This window comes from Anopheles cruzii, chromosome 2 (genome assembly GCF_943734635.1).
Source record: "Anopheles cruzii chromosome 2, idAnoCruzAS_RS32_06, whole genome shotgun sequence".
Taxonomy (NCBI): Eukaryota; Metazoa; Arthropoda; class Insecta; order Diptera; family Culicidae; genus Anopheles; species Anopheles cruzii.
Window position 1 is genome coordinate 901,682 of NC_069144.1, and position 22,310 is coordinate 923,991.

At 52.2% G+C, this 22,310-nt stretch overlaps 1 protein-coding gene across 1 annotated transcript in view; it reads left to right on the forward strand.

Annotated features, from left to right (window-relative positions):
- LOC128269300 (uncharacterized) overlaps window positions 1–22,310 on the forward strand; it is a 130,067-nt gene that overhangs the window by 101,853 nt on the left and 5,904 nt on the right. The gene's annotated exons all lie outside the window — the stretch shown is intronic.

The following is a 22,310-nucleotide window of genomic DNA, read 5'->3' on the forward strand; positions in this document are numbered from 1 at the left end:
GGGAGGGCCTCAATGCATTTGAGTACCTTTCTTAGTAATTGCAACTTTAGAGAGTTCGAAATTGGAACCCAGGAATTGGAAACAATCCGAGCGTTCCGAGTTTGCCCGGGGATAAGATTGAATAATTTAGGGTTGAGTTTGATTTGTTTGCAGTGGCCATGTAATTGAAATTCTATACTCGGTCCCATCCGCGGTCTGTTTACGACAATAAATCTTCCAACGTTTCCGGCCAGGGCAAGAGAGCATCATCGGCCTCGGAGTGCGTCCTGTTGCGTGTAGAGGACTGTCGCGACTCGCTTAAACGATAATGTAAGCCATCAATCTGGATTTAAGTTCGCGCCAACCGACCCGATCCGTGGGGTCCTTCGGTCCGCGTGTGTGGGAAGATGGATGTATCGAAGGATGCGCCCGTCGTCGGAGTGGTTAGCGAACCCCGGAGCCGATTCGAACACTTTAAAAGCGTGACGACCACTTTCTGTTCCGTGCGTGGCTTAGAACGTGCCTTCCCACGACCCGTCCCAGAAGGTGGCGGGGAGATGGGCTCCATTTAGCTGTCTAATGCACCCCGGGAATCGGTGCATTGCGCAACACGTCCCGCGGAACCCACCCGGGATTAGTGCGCGCGGACCCATTAGTTTCCATTCGTTCGCTGTCTTTCACCATCGGACACCTTTCCTACGAAACGCGGCGTGAAATTGCCCGCCACATACGCAACGCAGCATCCCCGGGGCTGCGTTGGGGTCGAAGGGTCTGCATCATCTTTCGGATGCGATGCGAAAGAAAATTTGTGCATCGCCGCGCTGCTGAATACAAAATACTCTTCGCAGAGAGAGAGAGAGAGGTCGATGGATGGGCAGCCGTCAGAAACGGCTGACGCACCGCAGCGGCCGCAGGTTCTGGTTCGCTGCAGAACTGCAGAACTGCAAATGGCTGAAAATTATCTCCACTCCAGAAGCCAACCAGCGGGAAAAACCCTGCCCCGGGGCCATTGTTCTCGTCGTCCTCGCTTCAGTCCGGGGGCCTCCGGGGAAAAGGCGGCTTCCGGCCGGCCACGGTGCAAAATAATAATAATAAAATGGAAGCAAAACTAAAATGGGCGCATAAACATACCATTTCTTCCGCGTCCGTGCGGCTGTAAAATGTTTGCAGCATAAAACCCGTTGCCACCCGTTGCCATCTTCTTTCGCCCTTTCGCGCCTTCCTATAAATGGAACGCCCGCGCGAATGAATGGAGAAAAATGGGCGCCCAAAGTGATTGGGCGCCCGGATGCAACCGGATGCAACCGGGAGGGGTCCTGGTTTTCCTCGGTTGGAAAAAGTTATGTTTCCTGCTGTTCTTCCTGCGCTCACTTCCTGTACTGCGCGGCTGCGAATGTGCAATCTATTTTCAATTCTCCGTAGAATTTTCCCGCCAGCCCGCCAGCCGGCCGGGAAATGTATGAGCCACGAGTTCCGCAATGTTCATCCATCTTCCCTTGTGCCTCCGCTATCGTCGCGCAAGGGAAGGAAAGCAAAAACTCCACCAAACTGTTGCTTACCCGCCGCACCTTACGCGGGAATTCCTCTCCGATTGCAAAATTATAATATTTTAGCTGCAGGTGGTGGCTTCTCTAAGGGACACCCAGTTCTCGCCGCCCCCCGAAAAAAGGTCTTAATAACATGGCCCAAATCTTCAATGAATTCGTCGATCAGCGGCTCGGAGCCACGGGGAGCCGTTTTGGCGAACATTTTTGGCCAGATCATGATCATTTTCCGAAGGCCAAGGCCATTGCGTTGAACTCCTTGCGCGAGCGGGACAGATAGATAGAGCGAGAGAGGGAGAGAATCCCAACAGAATGCTCTCACAATTACCGGGCCGCGATAATTGCCATCTTCGTTGTTCCCTTGCGCATCGGCCGCCGCCGAAGCTTGCGCAAGGCGTGGGAACAACCGTTCCGAGGCGGATCGTGAAAAACGCACCCGAAAGCAAGAAAGCAAAAAATGGGCAGAATCATCACCGTTCTTCATTAAATCTCAATAAATCATAAAGGCATTCTCGGGCTCCTCGGCGCGGCCATTATCCTGGAGCCACTGAACTTGCGCGCATCATGACGGTCGGCCTCACGAATGCATTCAGCGGTGGCTTCTCTCCCTGTCCTGTCGATCCATTCCAAGAATGGAGCCAGCCATCTTTCTCGGTCCGGTTCTTCTTTTGCCAATAACAATGTTTTCTCTACGTGTCCTACGGGGGGAGCCAAGCCAAGAAAAGCATCTGGTTCGGGGCACGTTTTTTTCGCACTCGGCAGCACCACCGGACGGTGCTCCATATTTTGCCATCCTTCTGCTACTCATCGGCGTCATCATCAGCGCCTGATGATCGATCGATGCGAGTCAGAGCTCGACCTTGCCCCAAGAAACCGAAGGTGGGCCGAAGGATAAACTATCGCTTTGGTGGGCTGTCATCCAGGCGTTGTCATGACGACCGGTGGCCCTAGAAGCAGAATGCCTTTTTAATGCTTCACCTTAGACTCTACTCAGTGGTTATATGCGACTTTGGAATGCTCATACTTTTTGGACGGAAAATCGAAATGTGACAAGTAAATGACTCGGAATGACTCGTTTTGTTGGCCACCAGGAAACGAGTGCTCTTCAGTGAAGCAATCCGTGAATGGCCATGCACTTTCCCCTTTTTATCAGTAATGCGATTCATTCGTTTCAATAATTACCTTAAACGATTGCCAATAAATTGGTAATACCTGCGGCGGCTTCTAGTTGCGCATCACTCTGTGCCCTCTTATGAAAGCATAATGTTGCAGTATAATTAGCCTTTTAATAACGCGAAGCTAATGAATTTTTTCCACCGATCGGGGAGTAAATTGGCCGCTAGCTGGAAGGAAATAAATGTATGAAATTTGATTGAATTTTCTCTCGCTTGCCACACGATGGATTTGAAATTCTAATTTTGATAAGATGCGAACCCATCACTGCCCAGAGAGAGCAAGAAAGGAACCTCCTCTGCGTGGCCGGGCCGACCGCCTAAATTATTCATAATAATCAATAATAGATCCATAATCCATAATCAAGTACTTTTTTCGGAGAGCAACATCATCGGCGAGGCGCCCGTCCGATGCCTTCAGTCGTCCCCCGGAGACCCACTCAAGGTGGTGAGTTGGCGAATCTGGCAGCGAAAGAAAGTCATTCAAAAATTTCGCCACCTCAAACTGCTCGAAATCGCACGGACCCGGACTTCCGGAAGTCGAGCCCGCCGACGAGTTCCGTCTCTTTCGTCATCGAACGAGTGCAGCCATCTTACGCAAAGTCTCCTCTCTCAGCGAGGGTGCTTTTGGCCCTCTCTTTTTCCCCTTGTTTTGGACCAGCAAATAATTGGCCTCCTCGGTTCCAGAGAGGGAAGTTCCAGAGTGGGCCAACGGTGGCTGACCCGCTTTCCGAGTGTTGACTCCCCGATTAGCAACCGATCGGTCTCCGAACGGAGGATAGAATTCGCGGGTGGGAGTCCGTAAAGGTCAACATCGTGAAGTGGTGGTGGCCCTTCGGAATCCGCCCTCCCAACGTCGCCCTCTGCATCTCGCGGGATGGTGTGGTCAGTCGGGATTGCTCCGCTGCTGCGGTGGTGGGTTCCGGTCCACGGTCCACCTCCTTCTGGCGGGGTAGGATTAGCATCTTCCTCGGGAGTAACGGGAGCGCCAACCGCAGCTGCTGCCGCCGGGACCTCACGAGGCACTCGAAACTCGAACTGCAGACTCCGACGACGACGAAGGGCGCTAGAAAATGACAGATGAAATCAATAGTCATCCCGCGCGCTGCTGCGGTCTCGGTCTCTCCCGTTCGCTCTCTCACTCTGGCACACGCTCTGGGCATAAATTTATGTAAATACAACGGTCGGGCTTCGGAGCTAACGGACCCGATGTCAGTAAAATAGAACGCGATGAAGCGATCGAAGAATCAATCTCCCCGATACCCGGCCCGGCAAAATGGGAACAGCTCCCGACTCCCGGTAACTGAGACCTCCTTCTTCGGGGGTGCTGTGTTCTTCTGGGTCGCTCCCGGGGCTTGCTGGTGTATCTGATTGATTCGAAGGAACATCTCACTCCCGGAGGCTCTCGGTGGCTACCTGTCTAGCCCGCCGATGCAACCCAAAAACACCAGCGACGGGGCCACGACGTCGGTAATTTATGCACGGATCCCGACGAATTAATTGCCACGCCAGAGCGCAGCCTCGGAGCGTGGACCTCGGAACCGTTCCGGACTCTAATCCCCCAGCCTTTGAAATGGGGAGGTCTCTGCTGAGATGCAAAAGATTGCGCACTCGCGCCAATGTAGGGCAATGTAATTCGTTACCCTGGCGGCGGCGTGTCCCGAACGGATCCTGTTATGTAGTGCGACGGTGGCGTCATCTGGCGACAACCCACCCGTATCGATTGCCGCTGCGCGTAATAAGGGGTCTCGAGGAGGCACCAACCATCCTTTGGACCCTTGCCGTGGCGTGTGTGGGAAAGGTCATGTCTGGCGGGACACGAGAGGGCTCTCCAGAGGGCCGTAAGGCACACACGATCGGGCACTCGCACGAGTGCGATCACTTGTGGACGCGGCGGCGACGACCTCAATACGGTGATCGATCGTGTCCCGACGCGATCGGTCCCACGGTCCTCCCCCCAAATCTTAAGTAGGTGAAAGTTTAATTAAGATCTGTATCTGCCGTTGGCGACAGTTGGACCACTTTTCGGTCGGTCCACATCCGGCCTTGCCCGTCTCGCGTATCGTGTTACGTAGGCCCCGTGGAAGGTCAGAGGCCTGGCCCGATGTAGGACACCTTCGTTCGGTGTGGCGTAATGTGGCGACATTGTTTTGCGCCAGTAAACAAAACACAATCGAACCTGCCGCAACAACCGACCGATCGACCGACATTCCGACACTCTCCTCGGGTTGGCAAACCCCCCTCGGGTCGGGGCTTCTCGGTCGCGTCGCGTTGACTAATCGAATTAGCGCTCCGTGCCGTGTGCCTGTGCGATCCGGGTTTCGGCTGCAATTCTCGGTCTGGAAGCCTTGCACCGGGACAATGTTCCTTCACAAAAATATGCGGAGATCACCGTACGGTTTACTGTTACCCCGAGGGGGTCAATTACGCACCCGGGTCCCGAGCATAATCATCATTTCAGCCATGCCAAACGGCCAAGCTAATCAACTCCGCACGACTCTCGAAACCGGAGCGGAACACGCACACGTGGGGCGCGTGCGTTCCGTAACGAATCGCCGACGCCCGGAAAAGGTTGCTTCGCGGTGGCCTTCACACGTGGGCCGTCGAGGTCGCCCGCCGGGGTCTCGATTATTTAAACGATTGACACCGAGTTAATTTCTTTCGTGGGTCACTGGACATTAAGCATTCGTCGGGAAGGGAGCAATTTGTTCATTAGAACCGGGAACCTTAGGCATTCCTCCATCAGCTGGATGGTCTGTGTGTGTGTAAACGGACGGAACGAAATGTCAAACCACGGCACGGCCGAGGGAACAGAATTTGAATCGCTCTATCTACACAGCCCGTTAGTCACGGTTCGTGAAATCCGACTCGACTCCGACAGTCCTCCGTCGCCTACTTCCTGCCTAACCGAGGCCCAAGTCTTGGGCAAATTCTTCGAAACACTCAGGCATCTTCCCCATCTGATTTGGGTCCCAATTTAGAACTCGCTCTCTTCTTCTCGGACTGATTGTTGGTGGCCTGGTGTTCCGTTTTCCGTATGATCCGTGTGAGCGATGAAACCAAAAGTGTCGACGACGGCAAAGTGAAGCAAAACGTAACCTCTAGTTGTAGCCCAGCCCTGCGTTTGACATTTGGGGCCACCCCACGAGTGAAACAGTGTGAGACTTGAAGGCCAGTCAGGCCACCCCGACGCGTGGACAGTGAACGTGCCCCCGACAGATTTGTAGGTTTTGAATTACCCCGTGTTACTGCAGGGTGGGAACTCGGTTCAGAACACTCGGCTCGGGGTTTACGGGGCGAACGTGACGCCCTTGAATCGGACCAAGACCCCTGCGCACCATGGAACCGAGAGTGATAGCCCTCAAGCCGAAGCTAGTAGCTAGCCCAGGAGCAGGTAAACGGCGAGCCTGCGGAGGATACAAGGCACATTCCGCGACTCACAGCTCACGAACTGCACGCCGATCAACAGACTCCTTCTTGGAACCGTCCTAATGCTTCACTCACTGCACACGCACATACGCACTGCTACTACCACTACTACTGCTGGTGCCTATCGGACATTCTGGACCTCACTTAACGCACCCCCCGGATAAACCTGGACCCGCGGGTGGTGATGCATGCGCTACTTACCCCGAGGTTGACCCAAAGCACCCAGAAACCCCTCGGGAGCTATCGCCCAAAAAGGGTCCTGATGCCCGAGATGTCACCCGACCATCCGACTAATTAATCGCCCAGCCCCGAGAACCCGTCATAATTCTGGCCCAACTCGTCCTCAAAAAAGGGCTCGTGGGTCTTTTCTTTATTTTGGCACATTAATTTTTTGCTAACGGCCAACGGCTTCACGTCCGCACATTTGCACCAACGGCCGACGATCCGCGTGCTTTTAACCGAAAGTTTGTGGCCAGCGGCCGCGTCGACGGCGGAGGGGATAAATCAAGTGTGATAACATAGTGTGGTGATGGTGACCCCCGGTTGCAACCCGTGAAAGAAAGCACACACACACACGGAACGCACGGAAAAACGGAAACCCGCGAAACCGCACGGCACGCGGACGCAGGTTGTAACCCATATTTCACCGGCCACCGGGCGCCGCGTGGGCACACTTCCGGCGACGACACGTTAACAACGCGGGCGCAAGAAATTAAAATTATTTATATCCTCACTTAACACGAGGCCGCCAGCGGCGGGGCCGGTGCGGCGCGGGGCCGGTGCTTTGTTCCGTTTTGTTGACCGCCGCGTCCTAGTGTTTTTAATGGTCCATTATTTGTTTTCTTTCTTTCTCGCCCCTTTTCCCCAGGTGAGTAACCACGTGACCGCGGGTGCCTCTGATAGTGTCGGGTGGTCGGACCACAGATACACCTCGAACCCGAAGACGAGGCTGGCTGCCGGTAAACGGTTCCATCACGACGACGACGTCGCGACGTCGATCATCTCGCAGCCGCGTGGTGTGACACCATTCGTTCGTCGTGAGTGCCCCAAAAATGACCGCGGATTGTCTAATGGTCCCTCTTTTGGTGTCCTTGGGCTTCTGGCACCAAACGCTGTCCAAACTTGGTCATCTTTCGGTGTAAAATGCGTGCACTTGAAGCAGACTTTTGACGGCTCTATTGGCGAGGTCTCCCGTTTTTGGGCACTGGCCAGCCATAGCAACCGTAACCAGGTCTGTCATTCGCACATTCTCTGCATCGTCTCGAGCGCGGCCTGCTGTGGTAATGACGGTCGTAACGTTATTTCTTCATCGCTCGAGTTCGCTTGTCGCAGATTCCGGAGCCCCGTAAGGCACTGTGGCCGCCATCTTCTGTGTGTGCGTTGTGCAATGCGATGCAATCAATTCACTCTTCTTGAGAAGGACCCGACCCGGGTTTCTCCGGAAGATTTCTGATGGTAATTAATTCTGTCAAAATTTTATCGCGTCCACGAACGCGTTTTGTGTGGACGTCGTCGGACGCTACAATGTAGTCGCGCCAAGATGGCCGTTGCACTGGAGCTGCATTTTTCCGGTTCCGACGGCTGACGGTTCGCAATCTTGGGTCTGGCGATGAATGGGGAATTGTTTTCGGAGTTTTTGGCTTGCATTAATCTTCGAGACGGGGGTCACTTGCCTGCCGGGGATTCTTCTTCATCTGCGGTCCGAAATGGCCACCGAAGAAGTGAAAGGTTGGTCGCGAACTGGGGTGAATATTTAGTTGGTTGCAGCAGCCACAGCACTCGCTGGTCACACGCACCTTCAACCAGGCGGGTCAGTGGCGATATGGAAGAAGGACCACTTCGAGCGGTTTTCGCGGATTTCGGCCGTGGGATACTTTTCGGTGATTTTTATGGCCCCATTTTTGGGGCTTTTGGCGAGTATGTGAACTGTTAAGTGCACTGGCCAATGTGGGTCATCGTGCCGCGATCGAACGGCGACTGGCGATTGCAATATTTTCTTTTACTTAAAGCCGACTTGGGGACGGTGCCGGTGCATCTGACCCGAATCTTTTGCTAAAGTAAAGGTTAATAGGACCCACAAGAGAGATAAGAGACCGAGATGGGTGCATCTATGGGAAGATCTGTTTTTAATTCCCTTGAATCCTTTACGGCCGAGTTCGCTGTTATCAATCGGAGAATTCGTGAGGGCATTCCACTCCGATTGGGCTAACCGATACGATGAGATGAGCGATCGGTGGCAGCAATTTGATGGGCAATAAAATCGAATCATTAACGCTGCAATCGAACAACATCTCATCGGATTGATAAAACATCATCAAGCGGGACCTGGACTGGACCGGTTCCCGTGGCCAGATGTATTTACTCAACGCAACAAATGACCGCTACTAACTGTGACTTCGAAGATAGGAATAAAGCTTTGCCGGTTTTTGCTTTTATTGCCCCACCAAACGGCCCGCCTAGAGGCCCCCATGAAAATAATGATGGCCCGATGGCCCGATCTCCGAGTGGCCGGTGGTCGCTTTTCTTTCGTTTCGGTGCGGTGCCATTGGAAGCGCTTCATACGCGCGAATTAGCATGCCCGATATGCCGCTTAATTGATAATTAATTACAAACTTCCGTTATCGGCCGTTAGAATTCTGTGACCCACACCCATAACTCGAACTGGCGCGAACTGTTGCGAATTCTCGCCGGGAAGCGGATTTTCTGCAAGACATTAGCGACGACATTAGAGAGGGCCGAGCGAGGGTCAGACTTCGGCTTCTTAATGCCCCAATGGGTGGATTAAGTTTGATGGATTGGCCGCCCGGTGGCCCCGGGGTGCTATCAAGCGATAAACATAGTCATCTTGACCCATCATCAAACCCGGTTCGGTGCCCGTTTCCACCAGTTTCCGGTCCGGCGCGGGGAACGCGATCGGATTGCTACGGAACGGTGCTTTGTGGTTATGCGCTTGTCGCCGGTGCGTGAGATAAGAGCGATTCTCTGTGAGCAGGATTAATTATGCAAATGAAATCGATAGCAGCGATGGGGTTTGTTGGGGCCTCGGGCAAGGGCACCCAGGCACCCGGGAACTGTCCGGGCCTTGTGGAGTGCTCTCGGAGGTGACCAGCTGTTGTCTGATGGTCTTTTTATGCTTCGCTCTTCAACATCTTCCCATCAGCCGGCTTGCCTCCAGACCGGTCCGGTTGTAGGAGCCTGGAACGGCCAGCGAGAAGTGGAAGCAAAAACCCGGGCTCCCGATAATGCTAATGTATGTTCTGGGCGAAGAAGGTTTTCTTTTTCTTGTCCGACCGTTTTTTTTGGACCCCCAACATACGGACACCGGGCCGGCTAGATCTAGATCCTACCGACAGGGCGCGCTTTTCTCACTGGCTACTGGCCACACCGCAAGAAAGACAAATGACGCTCGGGCTACCGATAATTAAGCAACGATTCAAGATTTTGCACCGCAAAAACGACACGGGAAATCACCTCATTAATCGCCCCGGCGGTTTCCGCCGGCGGTCCTTCACGCGTGTGGTGGCCACATTTCACTCCCCCGGGGACCCCGGACCGGGGGAAAGAGGTCCCAAACATCGGACTAATGGTGTCGTGACATGGTCACCCCGGGCCGCCCGGTCGGTCGGTCGGCGAGTCGGAGACCTATACAAGTACAAATTAGTTCCAACTTTTTATGGCCATCGGCCATTTTATTTATGCGCTTCCTGTGTGCTTGCGTAGAGCGGGAACCCGACGGGAACCGAAACCGGGTTCTGGGCGGGTTGCGTGCGTGGTGCGATCTTGATCTCAGCCCCGCCGGTCCAAGAATTCGGTGATATATGGCGGAATAAAGAACGGACCCCAACGAGACCCCCACAGACAACGCACCCGACCCGACGGCCGGCCAGAGAGATCTTAATTAATTTATTGATGTTCAGCCGTGTTCGCACAGCGCGCCCTAATAGCCTGCGAGAGGGTTCGGGCGGACCCCCGGCCGATAATACCACAAAATACCATAACCAATCCGAGGGGGGGACCATAGATCTTGTGTTTGATGTTTTAGGGGTCCACCGGAGCCCTAGCTTCGGACGCGAAATAGAGTCGTCGCCGAGCGCATTTCGCTCTCGTTCGGTCCCCCTCGGAGGGGGGTCCTTTGCCACGCGCACCACACACACAAAGGGGATAACTCACCGGACCTTGATTGCGGGTTTTCGGGACAAGGCGATCTCCTCTAGGGGTTGCTCCCACAGCCATCGATCCCTATCGTTGGCCAATCGCTGTGGTCAACATTAAAACTGGCCCTGGCCGGGGTTCTAGGGTTCTGCGGGTTTGTTTTCGTTAGTCTGCCAATTTTGTGTGCGGTGAGGCCATTCGGCCCAGAGAGACAGTAACGATTTTCGGGAATCGGTTGAGGTGAAGAGGCTAGTGATAAATGTACTGCGAATGATGGGTTCATTAGAACTTTAGATGGAGAGAACTCGCTCGCCGGCGGATATGAGTTCATTAACCGGTGTTGCCTGTTCGTTGGTTCGAATTCGCGAGATGAAGAAAAAAGGGCAATAAATTTCGGTTTGAAGACGTAGAGCACGAAAAAAGGACAACAAAGAAGGAAAAGGCATCAACAGAACCAAGTAACGAGCATAAAATGGTCCAACCATCGACCTGAACTAGTTAAATGGCCACTCTCCAAACTAAGAAAGCACAAAATGGGCCCGCGGAGACAATGGCAAGACCTTGCTTCAGGATAAGGATTAAGGGACAGAAACGGAACGGAGCCCATGCCCAGCTGAGTACAATGTATTCGGTGAACTACTTACGCCCGTTATTTGTCGCTCGTAAGTAACTGCCTTCACCAGCAACCCGATTTGCCTAGGCCGCCGGCCTCTTTTGCGGTCTCCCCCGAAGGCCCGCAGCTCCCTAAGGGCGACGATCAGCGGGGCCGACGATAATTCCTTGGCCAGTTATCGGGAAAGCATCCACTTAGCGTCAAGACACCGAAAAAAACGAAGGCAAAAACCAGCGGGGTGGCCTCTCCGCTAGTCCCTCCGGGATCGGTACTTTCTTTCTTCCGACCGGCGACCGGAGGCCGCCATTGTGCCCGGGCAGACTAATTATGGGACCACGCCGGCCACGGAGCTGTAAAGTCTTGAAGGAAAACCAGTTACCGACGGCGCGCGGTTGGCGAAACTTCACCCGACTTGTCGTGGACCGCCCTTTCCCTATCTGGTCCTCTCTCTCCGTCTGTCTGTGGATCAACGAGGGGAGCGACCTAGAAATATCGATGCAAAGTTACACACTCATTTAATTTAATTTAACACACATCTTCGTTATCTTCGCCCGATTTCCTAATCCATTTGTTTGTCCGCCGCCCTGGCCACCTCTCACTGAAGCTGGCCACTGCGAATTACTTGGAGAACGCCGCTATCTTGCCGGCGCAGTCTGCTATAGATTCAGATCGGGTTGAGGGCCACAGACAGACAGAGAGCGACAGAGAAAGAGAGAGGCACAAGATTTATCACATTAAAATATAGGTCAGTGCGGGCGCTGCGGTCGGGGGGCCAGGGCTACGGTTAACCACCCAGGAATCACCCAGGGCACCGACCGAACGCGACCCAAAACTACCGGCGAATCTGTGGTGGGGAGCGTCAGCCATCGCGCCATTAGGGACGTCGCGGGTTGGCCGTGGCCGTCACTAACGACCGCCTTCAGTCAGTTGATAATCAATTTTGATCAAATTGTTCGTTGCTCCGAATGAATCAGAAGGCTTTTGGCCGCAAAGAACGCTGGCCCTTACAGTCTGCGGGTCCTTGACGTCCTGCCGGTGTACAAAGTACTTTGAGTCACACATTGGGCCTCTGCTGAGGTGCCTCATTTCGAGGTGGTCCCAATTCTTTTTCTGAACCGAAGCGAAGGTTCTCATTTATCGGTTATCTCGGTGTTGTTATCGGAAGTGCCAACATCTAAACCACACCGGATGAAAGGCCCGTGACCGTAATGTCCGGAACCTGAGAATAGCCCCCTCGTAGTGCCGGGTTTGCCTTTCTGCTGCCTCATGCTTTTGCTCGTTACCGTCCTCCATTCTTTTTGTATCTCAGAAACGCCAACCACCAGATTCCGCTGATGTTGCCAGTTCCGGTTGTGTAAGAAAAGGCGGACAAACCTCCGGAATATGCGTGTCAACGCTGCTGCGAGCATGTGGGAGTGACGTGAGACTGAGGCTGACAGGGCTGGCGTGTTTCGGCAACAGCAATTATCCGATCGGGTGGCACCGCTTTCGGTAATGTCTTCCCAAAGCACCTGCCCGACATCAGCGATAATGCCGTGGTTTTGGGGTCTGTCGCTTTCCGAAAGTTTTCCCAAACAAATTCGCACGTTTTTCGCAGCGACGCTTTCGGGTCTATGTCGAAACGCGCCCGAAATGCCCAAACTTTTAACCGTTCATCTTCGGTCGGGGCCACAAAAATGCGTTAAACCCTTTCCGAGGCCCGAGTTTCGGCAAAGTTCGACATTCTCTTCGAGGCGGGCCAAAAATAGCACAACGCGACCGACCGTCGAAAGTAAACCCTCAGTCAGGAGTGTCCTGGGCCGGTTGATTGTTCTGTAACGATCCTTATCGCTTCGCTCAGTTGAAAACTCAAACACAGAACCATCAAACGCGCGGGTAGTAACCGGGAACCGTGTGAATAGAACCCGAGCCTTGCCCGGAGCCGGGTGATTAAAAGTTTGATTAGCTCTTTTGGGGGTTGATTTATTTTGCGTACGTGCAGCGCGTGGCCAATCGTTTGTTTGATGATCGTTTTTCGTTGTTTTTTCTTGTTTCTCACCACGGAGTTCTCATCGGCCTTTCTCCGGCTGGGCACTGATAACGCACGGGGCGCAGGCTGTGCAGATTTATGAGGCCGATGAATTTAATGAGCTCCGTTTTTAGTTTGGCTAGTCGATGACGCGGCGCGCGGACGCGATCGGCCCTCATTAGCATGCTCGAGGGCTTAATGTACACAAACCGACGTGTAAACTCCGGCATTACCGGCGTACCTAACACGAGTTATTGCGTAAAGTGAATAATGTTTGTCTAAATAATTTATTACCGATATTACTCCGTGGATTACACACATCTGGGCGCCTCTTCGATGGACCACTACCAGGAGAGTAATGTAAGGGCTCCGAGCGGGGGCCTTTATGGTCGGATCTAGCATTAAACAACACTTTCCCTCCCCTCAACGCAACTGGCCTAAAGTTCTACTTCTCCAACACTCATTAATCTACTTGCCTCCGCTGGGAAGCTCCGGGAAAAAGAAGGGCACACCTCAACACTCTTGCCCGCTTTTAATTCCGACACCGGATCGTCGGTCCCCAACCGAGTGCGTTGAGGCCGTTCCAAAAACTAGCCCATCAGGGTTTCGGTAAAGGAACATTTGTTTGATTAATTTGCATCCCATTTGGCCATTCTTTGCTCCGTTCTCCGGTCGCTTCGCTCGGTGTGGGGCTTCATTTGTCAGTTTTGCTACAAATTGGTTAAAACTTTAACGACACCACCACCACCACATCTGAAATGCCGGCTGCCGGCTGCCGGCGTTGGGGATTTTCCCCATTTCGCAGTCCAGTGCTTTTCATCACGTTTTCTCTTTCTCTCTTTTGTGGAGTGGAAAATGGAGAATTAGCAAAAAGCTTTTGGTCCGAGCTAAAACCTCCGAGTCGTTGGAATAGTTCTCTCAAGTAATCAGTTGAAATGTTTCATCATCTCCCCACAAAAGGGCCAATCTTATCTAGAAGGCTCTGCAATGTGCAATTTTCCATTCCGTAATAGTGGAATCGGACCCATAAAAGGATGCAGCGTTCGATTCAATCCAGTTCACGATAGAAATTTAATCAAAGAATTGTGTGTAGGGTCCTTAGAAATCGAAGAAAGAACTGAATCTTCAATAGAGTTCAATACATGATTAAAGTTTTATTGAAATCTACAAGTAGATCCATAAGTAGTTGTGCAGTGAAAAAGTGATGAAGTATCAACGTTAACTGCAATTTCTCGCAAATGACACTTCAAAGCCTCCTAGGACCAAAGCCTCACCGTATGAAACTTTGCCCTGAACCGGTTCAACAAAATCACCAGCCCGGAATGCTGTCACTCGCCGCTGGGCTTCGGGCTTTTTACTATCTTCATCCATAAACCATTGCGGCGCTCGAATGATGATGTTCGCGTTTGAACTATTTCCCAGCTAATTATTGGCCCATACCCGGTATCCACCGAATTCCCAGCAAAACTTTGTCACTTTGTCCGGGGCTCCTGGGGCTCGGGGAACATCATAATTATGCTTTTAATTTTGCACTCGTCCACCCGGCCGTCGGCCGCCGGATTCCTGGACTCGGATGATCCGCAGCATAGGTGAAAGCCCAAAACTCGATCACCCGGTCGGAACCGGTCCACGCCGGGGTTCATTAGTCGATTTTTGGGGAGGGAACATAGTTGAAATTAGTTCGATTCTTCCACCTCGCTGACTGTGGTCTCGCCCGGGAGGGACCGGGTTGTTGGGGAGGAAGTAGTAAATTCCGCGCAAATTACCGCAAGAATGTCACTGTGCGCACCTACTGCGTCGGACATCGTCCGGGCTGTATTGAAGGCCAATTCGCTGCCTGGCTGGTGAGGCCGGAAAGGGCATTGCAGGAAGTTGTAATGTCTGCCCATCATTTGGTTCCCTCCTGCAGACTCCTGGAGTAGGTGCGGTTCATAAAACTATTGGCAATATCCGCCCAATTAACCCTGTTTCTGGATGTTTTCGGAACCACGAGGCGTCTAATGAACTTGTTTCCCGCAGAGACCTCCCGAGAGGTCCCCGGGGAACGGTCAAGGGCAGCATCTCGATCGTGATCGGACCGAATTCGTTCGGGCGGCGCCAATCAAATCCATCTTCGAAACGTAGGGCGCCCCCCGAAGAGGTGCAATTATCATTCCTCAGCGCGTGGGGCAACCTCAGACATTGGTGCCAAAACAATCACGACTTTGGTCCCCATTTGCGCCGCTGGCCCCGGCACGCGCTCCACAGATAAGCGGAATCGGGCCAACGGGGCGAAGATGCGGCCGGCAGATACGCGGCCGCAACGTCATCGAAAGTCATGTCAAGAATTGTGTTTTGAATTTGTGTGGAGGTCTCACGAAGTCCCGGCCGCAGGAACCTGGCCCAGAGAGTGCTCATTAATGTTCGGAGCGGAGAAATGCCTTCCTTTTCGTTTTCAGTACCACGACCGTGGGCCGTAATTGTTGTTGTTCGGTTCTTCGGACCTAATGGTTATTGAACGGTCGAGCGAGCGTCCCCCTCGTGTTCCCGGCTTCCGTAGCGAGCGACCTACCTTTTCGGCGTCAATTATGGCCCCCGGCGAACGGACCCGGGACGGAATCGTGTCATTGGGCTGTGAAGGTCGCCCGCGAGAAGAAGACGTTCCGGCGTGGCTTGTGTCTGGGGTCCAGGTGGTCCCCAGAGTGGACCCCAAGTTTGCTGTTACCTCCGGTGTTGGGGGTAATTTTCCTCCAATTGGAGCAACAAATTCAGTTAGAAAGTTTCCCTCGCCAGGACAGAGAGAGGACCTGGGTCTGCTACAAAAATGACCAATTTTCGGTTCGGAACTTCTGGAAAAACCCAACACCACTTGCCACGGCCACGGAGCGAACTGCGAACTTCCTGGGGGCAGACTTGGTGCGCATCGACGGCGCTGTCGTGGCCTCTTTTTCGGTCACGTTTTTCACGTCCCGTGTCGTCGCTCGGTGAAGATCATAAATCAGCCCGGAACATTGGCGAATCACGCGACCCACTTTTGCGCGGCCCGGGAGTTCCGGGACCTATCGAATCGAACTGACTGGCTGGCCTGGCGCCCGGGGGATGCTGCCATTCATTAATCCACGCGAACAACTTCCGACGTCAGCACACGACGTCAGCGTTACATCACATGTGTGTAGGCCCAATCCTCCGTGGTCCGAGGCCATCGTTAGCGGGAACACACCGGGGTTTTGTGGGGCTTTCCGGTCTTCGTGACTTCTGGAGGGAGATCGGGTTCGGTGTCTGCGGTTCCGTCGGTTTTGCAGTCATCTTCATAATCAGCAAACTCATCATCGAGTGGATTGGAGGAGTCAAAAGACCTCAAGAGTTACGGCTTAGGCCAATTGTCCAAATGCAGTCTTGGCCCCGCAGTCAAGTATATGTATAATCCAGTCGCCTTAATCCCCGTGGCCCGTGTCCTGTGCCGCTTTTTGGAACTTTCGCGAGAAAGTAACAAGTCGCCAGTCGCCAGCCGCGTCTTCGGAGTGTCATTGAACTCACCACACTCCTCGATTCAATCCTCGATTCTTGTTGTTGTTTTTCGCTTCCTCCATTTTTCAACCTGATCTCTGATCCTCCGAAGCACCACCACGTCGCCACCGCCGCCGTCGTCTTCGGTCCGGGTCGGGTGGACAAGATTCTTTTGCAGAATTGAAGCCCAACGCGAAGAGAAACCCCGCTGATCCCCGGGGTGTTTGAAGCGAAGCATTGCCCGGCCCGGAACCGGGAAAGGATAGGGGAGGAGCGGGGAACCTCTCCACGAGCGCACACACACACGGAGAGGGCCGTGGAAGACAGCTGCATTTTATAGATTAAAAATAACACAACCGACAGAGAGAGCGCTCGGAGGAAGACACACGAGGTGGACCAGAAATAGGGGCAGACTCGGTCGGGTTTGGGCGGTAACTCCAGCGTGGCGCGATTCTGTCACGTAATCCTCACTTACAGGCACCGCAATTGGGCAAGAAATAATATTAAAACTAAGCGTATTGGGCGGTCTTCTAAACGGTGTCTCATTTTTGGATCAATTACCTGGAGCAGCTGCCCGGGACCTTTTAGCAAACCCACTGTGCCGTCGTTGAAAACAGAACCTGAATCGGTGGATTCGCCAACTGACCGGCAGGAGAACGGAGCACACAACGCAAAACGGAACGGCCATCGAAGCCGATAAGCCGATTGGCGATGGTTTTAGCGAATGGACTCCGGGGAGAGCGAGACAGAGAGCACGTTTGGTGAAAGCGGACCGAGCTGGGCCGAGAACAGAACCGGATTACGTAAGGCGCTGGACATCGCGGTGTCCACGGCGCGCGTGTGCGTGTGTTGTGCATGTTAGAGACCGCCATCGGCCATCGTGACTTTTACGGAAACACGTGACTCCCGGTGGTGACTTCTTGGACGTCGGTTTCTTGGCGACGAACATTGCCATCTGTTACGTTCCTGGAAGACCCCAAGGGCCTCGAGGTGCGAGATGTCGCCCCACCGACCGCCCGACAAGGCGCATGGCGAACCCGGGGAAGAAATTAGATACATTTCCACAAATGGCTATCGGCGCGTCACCATCGATGCCCGGAGACACCACCGGAGAGGCCATCTTTCGCAACTCGGGTGGCATTCCGCGTTGCGCCACGGCACACAACTCGCCTCGCAGCAGCTGAGTCAACCTTCTATGGCCCCGAGTTCTCCAAGGAATGCATCCGTCGGGGAGCAAATAGAAGGGTGCAGACAGCACAAGCTACAGCACAGTCCAGCATCGGCTATCGGGGACCGACAACGGCCCCCGAGAACTCCACATCACACCCACCCGAGGAGCCGAGGGGAGAGACATTTCTGCATTAAAAAGACGATCAGCGCGACTGTCGCGACATTTATCTTTTTCGTACCACACCGTCCGCCCGCCGTCGTTCGCCGTCTGTCCCTCGCCCTCGGGGGGAGGTAGTTTTCAGTGCGGGTCAATACTTTTTCGCCTTCTTTCTCCCCTCGCTGCGCTGCAGTTCTGGGATACCGAGGGGTCTCGTGCGGGTCGCGGATCGTCCTACGGTCCCCCCTGGTCCGGAGCCGGAAGAACCAGTTTGAGTATCTAGCAGTTGTAAATCATGTTCACGCACTGCCAAAAAACACGGTCTTCACCGTGTGCCGTGCCCGTCGCCCGTGGTCTCTCCGGAGCGCCGTGTGGACCAAAGTTGGTGCAAAAGAGGTCATTGGATTTTACGGTTCTTCCCGACGACGGCCTACGTACGTACGGAGGTTTTGGGAGATAACACCCGGCCGCCGACGGGAATGCGCGGGAAGTGGCCGGCTCAGAAGCTCTCGTTGGGTGATGTTGAAAATGCAAAAATTGGAGTTATACAGTCAATGAGTATAGGGATTTATCAGGACAACCGGAAGGTTCTGTTCATTTTTTGGTATTTTCATAAGTAACTCCAATTCAATATCAATTCATTGTGCGGCCACAAAGAGTCTCAACCATTCCAATTTTCAAACCCTAATTTATGTGGCATAGTCCGAATGTGGTCTAAAGCGGTTGAACTGAACTGAACGAAGCCTTTGCACAACCTCCAACGCTATCTACAATAAGTGTTTGTATTAATTGAAAATGATCGCCCAAACGACGATCTAACTATAGTAATTGTCAACTTTCGCATTACACTGCTTCTTGATAGGAAAAAATACAGTTTAGGCAAAGAAAAGGATTTAAAAGGACTCCGCTTCACCAGAACCAACAATAAAACGTTGATTTGCTGACTTCATAAGTAGTCGTCGACACCGATAATGGATATAGACTTCCAAATGAAGTGGTAACGTCAGAAAACAAAGCAAAAATCCACAAACTCATTTTGAATGATCGAAAAGTGAAGTTGCTTCAGTTAGCTAACATTGTAACAAGATCAAAAGAACGTGTTGGCTTTACACCGCATGAGCATTTGAATATGAGAAAGCTCTGCTCAAAAGTGGCTGTCGCGTTTGCTCGCTGTTGACCAAAACAAGAACGTGTTGATGATTCTGAGCAGTGTTTGGCCATTGTTGCGTAAAAACGGATATCACATCGGTACTTCCTAGCCGCCTGCACCAGCGCACCTAGCGGAATGACTAGAAACTATAGCTAGAAAGACGCACGCACATCTAGTATCCTTAGAGTAGATGTAAAAGCGAAAAAGAAATGACCGTTGGCGACAGACAGTGGAGAAGGAAAGACTTATAATTTTTGAGCTCCTCATCACATATTACGGTATAATAAAAGAGGTTCTGAAAAAAAGGTTTTTCGTTTGTCGCTAACTCAAGAGTGCATAAATTTAGCAGCCATATTAAACGTAACAAACCGGAATTATTAGTCGTTCTACAACAGTGGCATTGGCTCAGGGCTCGGGACTTTTCAGCCCATGTGTTACATTGCATGTTAGTCTTGGTTAGAACCTCCCAAGATATTAAGAAAAAGGAACTGAACCCAAACAATCTGGTTAAAAGTAGAAGTAGTCGGGATAGATTGTGGACTAAGCTGAAAGCCCTAAATTGCTACTACTTTAGAACATATCTGACTTTTTAAAAATATTGCCAAGTCTGCTTAGAGCACGGTTAGCAAGAACGTTTCAATGGAAGATATCGCCTTGGAAGTAAGTGGGCCGCTAGCCAAGAAAATCACTCTCGAAGGTCATTTAAATGTAACCGATTGTGTATTTACACATTTCTTTTAATTAACAAAATTAACAAACCGCCTTCTTAACGAACCGTGTACAACACAAATTGGAAAGCTTGGTCTTCAGTGCTTGTTGTGGCCAGTGGATTCGGTTGGTCCCAAAGATTGGTCCCATTTCGTTTAAAAGAACAAAGCGTGAGCATCTTTTCAATGGCCCGTTACGCGCCCGTGTTTATGATGCCTGTTTCAAGTATACGGACCCGGATTGTGGGGACGATTTTCCCGAGTTTTCCATGCAAATGAATCGGTGGCCGTTCCCTCTCAGGGCGTTTTGTTTTTGATAATTAAAACTGAAGCCCGCGTCGGCCAATCTTGTGGTGGACCAAAAACAAACAATGGGCCGCGCCACGTCGCGTCACCAAATTATGCTTATTAAGTCCGTTCCATTAGTGTGCGAAGCGCGCGTGTATTGCGTAACGCATTGCGGGGCTTGGAGCGCGGCAGTGGTGACGTGTCCAGGGTCACGATTCACGTCTGAGAACTTCCCGTTCATCTCCGATCCGTTAGCTCGCTGGTCGGAAGTGACCCAATCCGCGATCCGCGACCGCTCATTGGACGGAAGTGAGTCGCCCGCTTCGCTGATGGTCACGAGTTCCATTCGGAGGGCGGCGCCGGAGGATCATCACGTGGTGTGTGTGTGTGTGTGTGGACACCACGCAAGAACCATTCACGTGCCCCTCGCGGGTCGCTTTTCTCACGGATTCGGAAAAACGGTTTGGGAAAGTTCCGATCGCGGGCTGGTGCTGGGAACACTCCCAGGTCGAACCCAAAAGCGGAGTATCATTACGACCACCTCGCAGCCGTTTATTGAAACAATTATTGATTTATTTACTGCCGACAGAGGGCCAACAGGGCCACCTCGTGGTGGGGAGGTGGTCCCAAGCCGGACCATCCCCGGCGCGATCGATCACGAGCCCCCGGTCGGTCCATTTGGGTCGATAATTGATCAAAGTGAAACACACCGAGAACCCGGGTATCCGTCCCGGGAAGTCACTCCACTCTCCGCGCGTAACTGGAGCGGATGTGGCCGGCTGTAATTCACCCGCAGTGCAATTCCAGGGCGCCGGTCGACCACCACCGACGGCGAGCATAACTGTCAATAAATGATCGGCATTTTTGTCGGACGGGCCGGCCCGACGATTGGACGACCTCCGTCCCGTCCCGATCGGTTGGCGATTAATTTACTACCCCAAAACCGACATCCGGAGCGTGAGTGCCTGTCGGAGAGGGATGTTAGAGGGCTAAGCAGGTTTGTGTGCGCCGGGGTTGCGGTCAACAACTTGGCCGGAATGCCTTCTTGAGTCATGCTTGAACTATTCGCTTCACCATTTGCACAAACATCCCTCGCATTCCCTCGCTCTGGGGTGTCACCCTGTAACTTCCTTCTTTGGTCTAGGCAATCCACACCCGACGACTCGGCTCGGCTCGACTCGGCGTGTTGGCGGTGGCGTTGGAGATGGCAAAGGTCGCGCGAAACAATTTTTATTGTTTTGTTTGTCGTCCGGGCGGGTGTCGTTCCGCGCGTCCGCCTTGGGAATCAGTTTGCTGCCGATTCGCTCCGATATGCGTGATTAGAGGCGCACGCGGCCGGGGCGAATAATTTACGGGCACGTTCTCGCGATCGGATGTTGCTGCGGCGGTGCTCAGTGTTGCGGAAGGAACGACACTCGAGGATGGGGATTCTAGGAAAATCTCCCAGATCGGTTAGCGACCGAACGCGAACTGCTTTATGTTGCGGTCTGTTGGGTTGTTTTGAATTTGTTTATATTTGTTGCTCGGAACGGTCGGCCGATTTAATGCTCTAGTTGATGCTTGTTTACAATCGTCATTAGAATTGGCTGCCGCATTGATCATCTTTCGAGATTGTTTCCGGCTTTTTAGGGGCAAAGATGTAATGACAGGGTGGAGACTTACTGGGGTGTTCAATAAGTTTTGCCGTTCAATCAAGTATCGTGCAGCGATTGATTTTTATTTATTTATTTGAATGTTGAAAGTAAATAAGGACTCTTCGCCTTCAATTGGTACAGTAAAAAGATGGGTTGTTAAATTTAAACGTGGTCGTGCAAACCTTGAAGATGATCCACGTCAAGGACGCCAAAACAGTAGCAAGACCTCAAATAGTAAGAAAAATACAGGATATCGTATTGGAAAATCGTCGAATCGACGAAAAATCGACTGAAAGAGATTTAGTACAAGGCTTAAGCATCTCATTGAGTAGTGTAACCAATATTTTGACTGAAGTACTGAGTTTTTGTAGATAAAGTGGATTTTGAGTGGATGAGACTTGAACTATGATCCTGACTCAAAACAAGCGGGGAAAAGATTGGTGTGAACCTGGTTCTTCGGTTCCGAAACGAGTTCGTGTCCAGAAATCGACCAAGAAAGTGTTGGCATCAGTTTTTTAAGGTGCGAAAGGAACTTTGTTTGTGGACTTTAAAAAATTCATGCGTGGAAAGCATTTTTCTTCAAATGATGAGGTCATAATGAGGCTGTGGAAGCGTATTTTGAAGCCCTTCTAGATGATTCCATCCCTCTTCAGGGATGGAATGTATAATAATGAATAATAATGTGTATTTCAAACCATATAGTTGTGTTTTTCTTATCGAGGCTCCGAATTTATTGAACAACCTAGTATATTAAAAACATTCCAATTTTGGACACATTTTGGCTCAAAATTAATGGTTTCGTTCTTTTGAAAACTTTTCAC